Here is a 9,626-nt window from a genome sequence, read left to right as displayed (position 1 = left end):
ATCCTCACTAGTCTCATTTTAGTAAAAAGAGTAAGGGACACTATCGCAATAACCAAGGGTATCGCAACGATAATGCCCGCCCCCAGGCAATCAACACAGTGGGCCAAACACGTGTCAAGACAGGCCCTATTCCGAGGTATGAGACATACACACCTTTGAACGCTATATGCGTGGCCATTTACCCCAGCATAGCACACCTGATACCGAAGCCAATACCGAGGCAGTCAGGCTACAAGCCCACAAAGAACACGGGCAAGTTTTGCTACTACCATGAGCATAACAGCCATGACGGCGAGAAGTGTATCACCCTTCGTGATCATATTGAAGCTTTGGCGCGTGAAGGAAAAATTGATCAATTCCTCCTTCATCCTTTAAGGGATAACCGTAACCAACGCCAAGTGAATGTGATTTATTCCATAAGCTGCGACACACCCATATCTGAATCTTCCAACAGAGCCATGAAAAACAACGAACGAGCTTTAAGGCCTGGTCACCAAGTGTTTCATGTGGAAGACATCAGGGGAGGCAAGTATCAAAAGCCTAACCGGGATCCAATATGTTTCTACCCTGAGGAAGAAAGAGGTATCATCTACCCTCACAATGACCTACTGATCGTGAAAGCTCACATAGCCAACTTTGAAGTACGACGAATCCTGGTAGACATGGGGGCTTCGGTCAATATCATGTTTGCTGAAGCTTTTAGGGCACTTAATGTAGCTGAACACTTGCTCGATCGCTCGATTTCTCCTCTGATAAGCTTCTCCGGTGATATCATGCAACCTTTAGGGATCATACACTTACCTTTCACCATTGGTACATGCCCTTACACAACTACCATTACCACTAACTTCCTGGTGGTTGATTGCTCAACGACATACAATGTCATATTTGGACGCACAGGCATCAATGATCTTAAGGCCATGGTATCCACACATATGTTGTTGATGAAATTTCCAACCCCCTATGTCAATGGTTACATCAGAGGAGATCAACTTAGTGCACGATTATGTTACAACACTTCGGTCAAGCAACATCACCTGCCTGTGCCCAAGGAAACCCTTTCTATACATGACCAAATCATAAAGACCAGCCCGAACGAAGCCAACTTGGATCTTAATGGTGGCAACAGTCAACCCGACGATCCTTTAGATGATTATGTCACCCAGCAAGCACAACCTGCTGAAGAGTTGGAGAAGGTTTCTATCTTAAAAGATTATCTAGATCGCATGGTGAAGATTGGCACCACCTTGTCACCACCCATTCGGTTGACATTGATCTATTTTTTGCAAGAAAACACTGAGGTCTTGGTTTGGTCATACGAGGACATGTCAGGCATCTCTCCCGATATTATATGTCATCGCTTGAGTATTGACCCCAAGACCAAGCTGGTGAGACAGAAGCGAAGATCTTATGACACTGAATGATACGAAACAATGAAGGCAGAAGTTGAAAAACTCAAAGGCATAGGTTTCGTCCGTGAAGTCAATTACCCAACATGGGTAGCAAATGTGGTCATTGTTAAGAAAAATCCGACCAAAGAAACTCTCATACTCCAAAAGGTCTTGTGGAGAATGTGTGTCGATTACACCGACCTAAATAAATGATGCCCGAAAGATAGCTTTCCTCTTCCTCTCATAGACAGGCTTATAGACTCTACGGTGGGGTGTGAACTTCTGAACTTCATGAATGCTTACTCAGGATACAACCAAATCCTCATGAACCCTCCGGACTAAGAACACATAGCCTTCACTACTAACAGGGGACAATATTGCTATAAAGTCATGCCCTTCGGCCTAAAGAATGCAGGAGCGATTTATTAGAGACTGGTCAATTCAATGTTAGCTGAACAGATTGGGAAGAGCATGGAAGTTTACGTTGATGATATGCTAGTCAAGAGTAAACATGCTGACCAACACATCACCAACCTATTTGAAACTTTCACCATTCTGAAGAGGTATCGAATGAGGTTGAACCCCAAAAAATGTGCCTTCGGCATAGGCTCTGGCAAATTCTTAGGCTTTATGATAAACCAACGAGGTATTGAGGCTAATCCTGAGAAGATCAAAGCAGTCATCGACATGAAGGAACCGGTAACTTCAAAAGACATCCAGAGCCTTACTGCCAAGGTGGCAGCCTTAACTAGGTTCATCTCTAAGGCCACAGACAGATGTGCTCCTTTTTTCAAAGCACTTAAGGGAAGTAAGAAGTACATTACATGGACTGATGAATGTGCTGAGGCATTCAAGAACCTCAAAGACTACATGAGTACAACCCCTATGCTCTCAAAACCTGAGGTTGGTGACACTCTCATTATCTATCTGGCTGTATCAGCTTCAACAGTAAGTTCTGTTCTCATTCGAAATGATGGTATTATCGAATGGCATGTCTACTACACTAGCAAGGCCTTATAAGATGCAGAGACACGATACTCCAACGTTGAGAAATTGGCTCTAGCAGTGGTCATGTCTACTCGAAAACTTCACCCTTACTTCCAAGCACACTCCATCATTGTGCTTACCAATCATCCTCTTCGACAGATACTCCAAAGTCCTGACATTTCCGGGCGAATGATCAAATGGGTGATAGTATTGGGTGAGTTTTACATCTCCTACCAACCAAAGCCAGCTGAGAAGGGCCAATCAGTGGCAGACTTCATCGTTGACTTCACATATCTTGTTGACATTGTTTCTACGCCTAAAGAAGTGGTTTCATTACCCTCGGAAGTGTAGAAAATAGAACCAACAACCCAGTATGGAGTCTATATGTTGATGGCTCGTCCAACCGCCAGGGTTGTGAAGCAGGACTAGTCCTTACGACCCCTGACAAAGTGGCGATGGAGTATGCTCTTCGTTTCAAATTCAAGGCGTCGAATAATGAGGCCGAATATGAAGCCCTCCTAGCAAGCTTACGTTTGGCCAAACACCTTACAGTTAAACAAATTGATATCTTCAGTGACTCCCAATTGGTGGTTAACCAGGTCACCAACAACTTTGACGCTAAGGATAGCTCCATGGCAGTATATCTGGCACAAACACAATTGTTGCTTAAACACTTTCACTACCAGATCACCCAAATTCCTCGAGCGGCAAACAGTTATGCAGATGCTTTGGCTCGCCTCGCCTCAGGTCGAATTGTTGGCAGCACCAAGCACCATGGCTGCGGAAGTGTGCAACTTATAACAGAGGGATAGTTGGATTACCCTGATTTATAGATTCCTTGCTCATGACACCCTTCCAAATGACAAAGTCCAAGTTAAGCAGATTTGATACAAGGCTACCCGTTACTTGATCATTAATGACCAACTCTACAAACGGGGTTTTAACATACCATACCTAAGATGCCTTATGCTTGCGGAGGCGAAAACTGTCTTTCGGGAAATATATGAAGGAGTCTACGGAGATCATGTTGGATCGCGATCCCTAGCACACAAGGGCTTTCATAAAGGATGTTACTAGCCAACACTTCACCAAGATGCCATCAGAATATCTCGCTCATGTGATAAGTGTCAATGCTACGCAACTATTCCTTACTCCTCTCCCGAGCCGCTCACTCCTATGATCAGCCCTTGGCCCTTGGCCCAATCGGGACTTGATTTGATCGGCCCAATGCCTGCAGGGAAGGGCAAGGTCCGCTATGCAATTGTTGCAGTTGACTACTTCATAAAGTGGGCTGAAGTAGAACCATTGACAACCATTACTGAGGCAAAAATAAAAGACTTTGTATGGAAGAACATTCTTTGCAGATTCGGCATTCCAAATGCGATAGTCACTGACAACGGGTGATAGTTCGACAACAATAAGTTCAGGATGTTCTGCTCTAAGTTCACCATCAACTTATGTTTTGCCTCTCCAGCTCATCCCTAGTCTAATGGACAAGTCGAAGCCATCAACAAAATAATCAAGCGAACTTTGAAAACCAGCTTAGACAAGGCTAAAAGTTGTTGGCCAGAATTTGTACCCAAAGTTCTTTGGTCATACCATACTTCGTATCGGACATCAACAAGAGAAACCCCATTCTCACTTGCCTTTGGTACAGAGGCAGTTGTCCCAGTTGAGCTTGAGCAAGCAACGTTCCAAGTCTAGAACTACGTGCAAAGCGAAAATGACAAACAACTTACCCTCAACTTAGATCTAATCGAGGAACACAGAAACCAGGCTCACTTGAGGAATGTCGCCTACAAGTAGCGCATCTCTAACTACTATGACTCAAGGGTCAAACCTCATTCTTTCAAAGTAGAGGACTAGGTATTGAAGAAAATGGTCAAACCTCGTTCTTTCAAACTAGGATTACTTTGCGACAGAGTCCCAAGTGATGGAACACTTAGTCCAAACTGGGATGGACTGTTTGAAGTTGTTGGCATCAGTCGTCCTGGCTTCTACAAGCTTAGAAACTTCGATGGCAAGACCCTTGGCCATCCATGGAACGTTGATCACTTAAAGTACTATTACAAGTAAACTCACATTGTACAAGTGTTAAGCTTCAGCCCTTCGGCATCCTATGTAACGAAGACTATTTGGCATGAATTCAATAAAGAGGTGATTTAGACAACTCGGTCCTAATCCTTTTACATTCCTAGCATTGAAACACTTGGGTTCAAAGCTTCAACATGAATGCTTCCAACATGAAACAAAGTCTAAGTATATGTCAACAAGACTATACAAATAAATGAATAGCTTCACAGTATATTCGTTCAATCATACATTCCAACACATTCATATATAAGCCAACTGTGCTTCGAAAGGGTTCAACATACTTTGTGTCATTCGACACTTGCTACAACGTGCCTCGACACCTTGCCCTTATTCTCATCAACTAGGTGATGAAATGTGAAGAAGGAACTCATCTTCATGTCATCAACCAGGAGATGAAATGTACAACCTGTACTCTCCTTCCACTAACCAGGTGATGAAATGTACAACCAGTACTCTCCTTCATGCCACCAACCAGGTGATGAAATGTACAACCCGTACTCTAATATCATTTGGCAACTTGCCACTCATGCCACCAACCAGGTGAAGAAGGAACTCATCTTCATGCCCCCAACCAGGTGACGAAATGTACAACCCGTACTCTAATATCATTTGGCAACTTGCCACTCATGCCACCAACCAGGTGAAGAAGGAACTCATCTTCATGCCACTAACCAGGTGATGAAATGTACAACCCGTACTCTCATTCATGCCACCAACCAAGTGATGAAATGTACAACCCGTACTCTAATATCATTTGGTAACTTGTCATTCATGCCACCAACCAGGTGAAGAAGGAACTCATCCTCGTGCCACCAACCAGGTGATGAAATGTGATGAAAGGTGATGAAGGAACTCACATTCGTACCACCAACCAAGTGATGAAAGCAACTCACTATTCATTCCACCTACTAGAAGACGAGTGGTACAACTTGTACATGTGAACTTCTAACATTCACAAATAATAAAAAAACCCTCAAGCTTGACAACTTAACTAGGGGAACACTTTGCCCAACAAGAGTTATAGTCACAAACAAAGTCTTATTGCAAGCTAACAACAACTTCAGTGCATGGCATACGAAGATTAAGCTATTCAACCCTCTTGCATCTGCTTCAGACATTTCTCCTCTGTAACAATGCAAACACTACAACTCGTAAAAAGCTTCACACACTTTTGATCAAGACAGTGTGAAGAAAAATCAATTTATGGTGCTAACAAGAGCTTCATCAAAGGAGTTCAACCACAATTCTCAAAAGCTTTACACACTCTTGATCAAGACAGTGTGAAGTAAAACTAATTTATGGTGCCAACAAGAGCTTCATTAATGTAGGGCAACCACAATTCTCAAAAGCTTCACACACTCTTGATTAAAATAGTGTGAAGCAAAACAAATTTATGGTGTCAACAAGAGCTTCATCAATGGAGGGTAACCACAATTCTCAAAATCTTCACACACTCTTGATTAAGACAGTGTGAAGCAAAACCAATTTATGGTGCCAACAAAAGCTTCATCAATGAAGGGCAACCACAATTCTCAAAAGCTTCACACACTCTTGAGCAAGACAGTGTGAACCAAAACCAATTTATGGTGCTAATAAGAGCTTCATCAATGGAGGGCAACCACAATTCTCAAAAGCTTCACATACTCTTATCAAGACAGTGTGAAGAAAAACCAATTTATGGTGTCAATAAGAGCTTTATCAATGGAGGGCAACCATAATTCTCAAAAGCTTCACACACTCTTGATCAAGACAGTGTGAAGCAAAACCAATTTATGGTGCCAACAAGAGCTTCATCAAAGGAGTTCAACCACAATTCTTAAAAGCTTCACACACTCTTGATCAAGATAGTGTGTAGCAAAACCAATTTATGGTGCCAACAAGAGCTTCATCAATGGAGGGCAACAACAATTCTCAAAAGCTTCACACACTCTTGATCAAGACAGTGTGAAGCAAAACCAATTTATGATGCCAACAAAAGCCTCATCAAAGGAGTTCAACCACAATTCTCAAAAGCTTCACACACTCTTGATCAAGACAGTGTGAAGTAAAACCAATTTATGGTGCTAACAAAAGCTTCATCAATGAAAGGCAACTATAACTCATAGAAAGCTTCACACATTCTTGATCAAGACTGTTCGAAGCAAATTCAATTTATATGGTTCATCCAAACCTTCGACTACTACAAAGTGTGACTTGCTTCACAATCTCTTGCTCAACAGTGTGGAAGCAAAATTTGTATATGTTGTCTTTCCCACATGTTCAAATTTCTAATTTTCCCAAAAAAAAAGGAAATTGGGAAATTCAACAAATTTCTAGTTTTCCCCCAAAAAAAAGGGAACTTCAACAACTACAAATTCTCAAAAGCTTCACACTATCTTGATCAAGATAGTATGAAGCAAAATCAATTCATGGTACCCAACAAAGCTTCACCACAAAAACTTCATCAATGGAAGACAACTACAAATTCTCCAAAGCTTCACACTATCTTGATCAAGATAGTGTGAAGCAAAATCAATTCATGGTACCCAACAAAAGCTTCAACTCCAAAGCTTCACCTACAAAGCTTCAACACAAAAGCTTGACCCACAAAAGCTTCACCTACAAAAGCTTGACCCACAAAAGCTTCAAACACAAAAGCTTCACCCACAAAAGCTTGACCTTCAAAAGTTTGACCTTCAAAAGCTTGACCCACAAAAGCTTCACCCACAAAAGCTTCACCTACAAAGCTTCACACACTCTTGATCAAGATAGTGTGAAGCAAAATCAATTCATGGTATCCAACAAAGCTTCAACCTCAAAGCTTCACCTACAAAGCTTCAACACCAAAGATTTACCTACAAAGCTTAAATATATATATATATATATATATATATTTGGAAATTCGAAAATTCGAAAATTCAGAAATTCAAAAAAAAAAAAAAACAAAAAAAAAATTGCCTAGGTCTCCTTTTCTTTGAGCCTAACAACTTTCATAACAAATATATATGAAGGAAGAGTTTTAGGCTACCACTTAGAAAGGAAATGCCTCATTCGTCAACTCCCTCAACTGGAGATTTGGGGGACTCTTACCATATGCTACTGCACCTTGATACTCAGAAGTCTCACAACCACTCAGTGACTTGGATTTTTCAAGTCTCTAACCGAGAAGTTTTCCCCACTCGGGAAATTAAGGGAGCACTACCTCAACATACATGCTTTACTCATAAAGCTTCAACATACAAGCTTCAATAAAAGAAAAAAAATCAAAGAACTTAGTGAAGAAGGTTTTGGTGTATTTAACACAATACGTTGAAATGAAGCAAAGCTTATTTATTGATATTTCCAATAAGTTACAAGTATGTACATATACATGTATCAAAACAAACAAACAAGAGGGAGCCTTCACAAAGGTTGCTCATGAGAAGTCTCAGCAGTCGGTAGAGCCCCAGAAAGAGAAGACACCAGAGGGTGATCATTCGGAGCCTCAATACTGGGCAGAACCCCAGAAGGAGGAGGCACTAGAGCTTGATCATTTGGAGCTTCATTAGTCGGTACAGCCCCAGAAGACGAAGGCAATAAATGTCTTTAGAACAAACCCACAAACCTCTGATGATCAAGTAAAATCTTACCTTCAGATTCTTGCAGCTGGTCAAGCTTCCTCTTCATGTTTATAGCATAGTCATGTGCGAGCCTGTGCAACTATTTATTCTTATGCTTGAGCCCTCTAATCTCCTAAACTTATCACTTCAGCCGCCAATGATTCAACTTGGCGGGTTCGAGCAAATAAGCGTTGGGCCATATTAGACACAGAACTTGCACACTGAACACTGAAAGCTAGAGAATCCTTTACAGCCAACTCATCAGACCGTTTGGAAAGTAGTCTGTTATCTTTGGGAATGAGAAGGTTCCTGGCCACCACCGCAGCGGTTATATCATTCTTCATCATAAAGTCCCTAACGGTAGGAGGAACAATAGGGGATAAGAATGATGGGCGCCGTATGTTGTCTTGAGGAGACATAGCTGCCTCTTCATATAAGTTCAAGTCAAAATGACGGTCGGATGGGCCAGACATTTTCAGAAATGATGAAGGAGAAATGAGGTCCAATAAATCTCTGAAGTACAAAAATAAGGGGAAAATTCCTACAAGCAATAACTCTCTGAATGTACTTCTTGCACACAATTGGTGCCCTTATAAAAGAAAGGGCAACAAGGTCGTTGGTTCAAAAATCGAAGAGGCACCACTCTTCACAAGCAACATCAGCTTCTCGGGTACCACATATAACTTTGCCAAAGATCTCTGACAAAGTTTAGACACATAAATTTTGAAGGTCCAGCTACCTTACTATTACCCACAAGGGTAAAGGAACAACACCACTATTTAATAACTGAAAGGTTTCTATGTGTATCAACCTCCGTGCTCCTTGGCAAGGCAGACTGGCAAGGCAGATTTCCTGGGATAAAGCTTGTCTGCAATCTTCACACGCAACATCAGCTTTCTAGATACCACAGACCACTTTTTCAAAGCGCTCTGACAAAGTTAAAACATGTGAAGCTTGCAGCTCCCACTACATTGCTATGACCAAGAAGGGTAAAAGAATAACATTATTACTTGCTTAAAAATCGAAGAGGCACCGCCCTCTAAATCTCGAGAGCCAGACTCCCAACATGATTACTTTCTCAAAAATGGAAGAGGCACCGCTCTCCGAACTCAAGAGCCAGACTCCCAATAGGATTGCTTTCTTAAAAATCGAAGAGGCACCGTTCTCCGAATCTTGAGAGCTAGATCCCCGACAGGATTGCTTGTTCAAAAACCGAAGAGGCACCGCTCTCCGAACTTCGAAAGCCAGATTTCTTTGGATAAAGCTTATCTGCAATATTCACACATAACATTAGCTTTCCAGATACCACAGACCACTTTTTCAAAGTGCTCTGATAAAGTTAAAACACGTGAAGCTTGCAGCTCCCACTACATTGCTATGACCAAGAAGGGTAAAGGAATAACATTACTACTTGTTGTTAGGGAGACTCTTATATATGTCGACCTCCATCCTCCATGGACAGGCAGACCTGCAAAAATGCTCAACCCTTCCTCATATCTGAGAGGGCACTCCCAACGAAGCCTCTCGAAATACTCAGCTTTCTTCCCTCCCCAATAATACCTATGCAAACCAGCCA

The sequence above is a fragment of the Malus sylvestris genome, chromosome 12 (assembly GCF_916048215.2).
Source record: "Malus sylvestris chromosome 12, drMalSylv7.2, whole genome shotgun sequence".
In the NCBI taxonomy this organism is placed as follows: domain Eukaryota; kingdom Viridiplantae; phylum Streptophyta; class Magnoliopsida; order Rosales; family Rosaceae; genus Malus; species Malus sylvestris.
The sequence above is the reverse complement of the archived record's forward strand: the minus strand, read 5'-3'. Positions refer to the sequence as shown.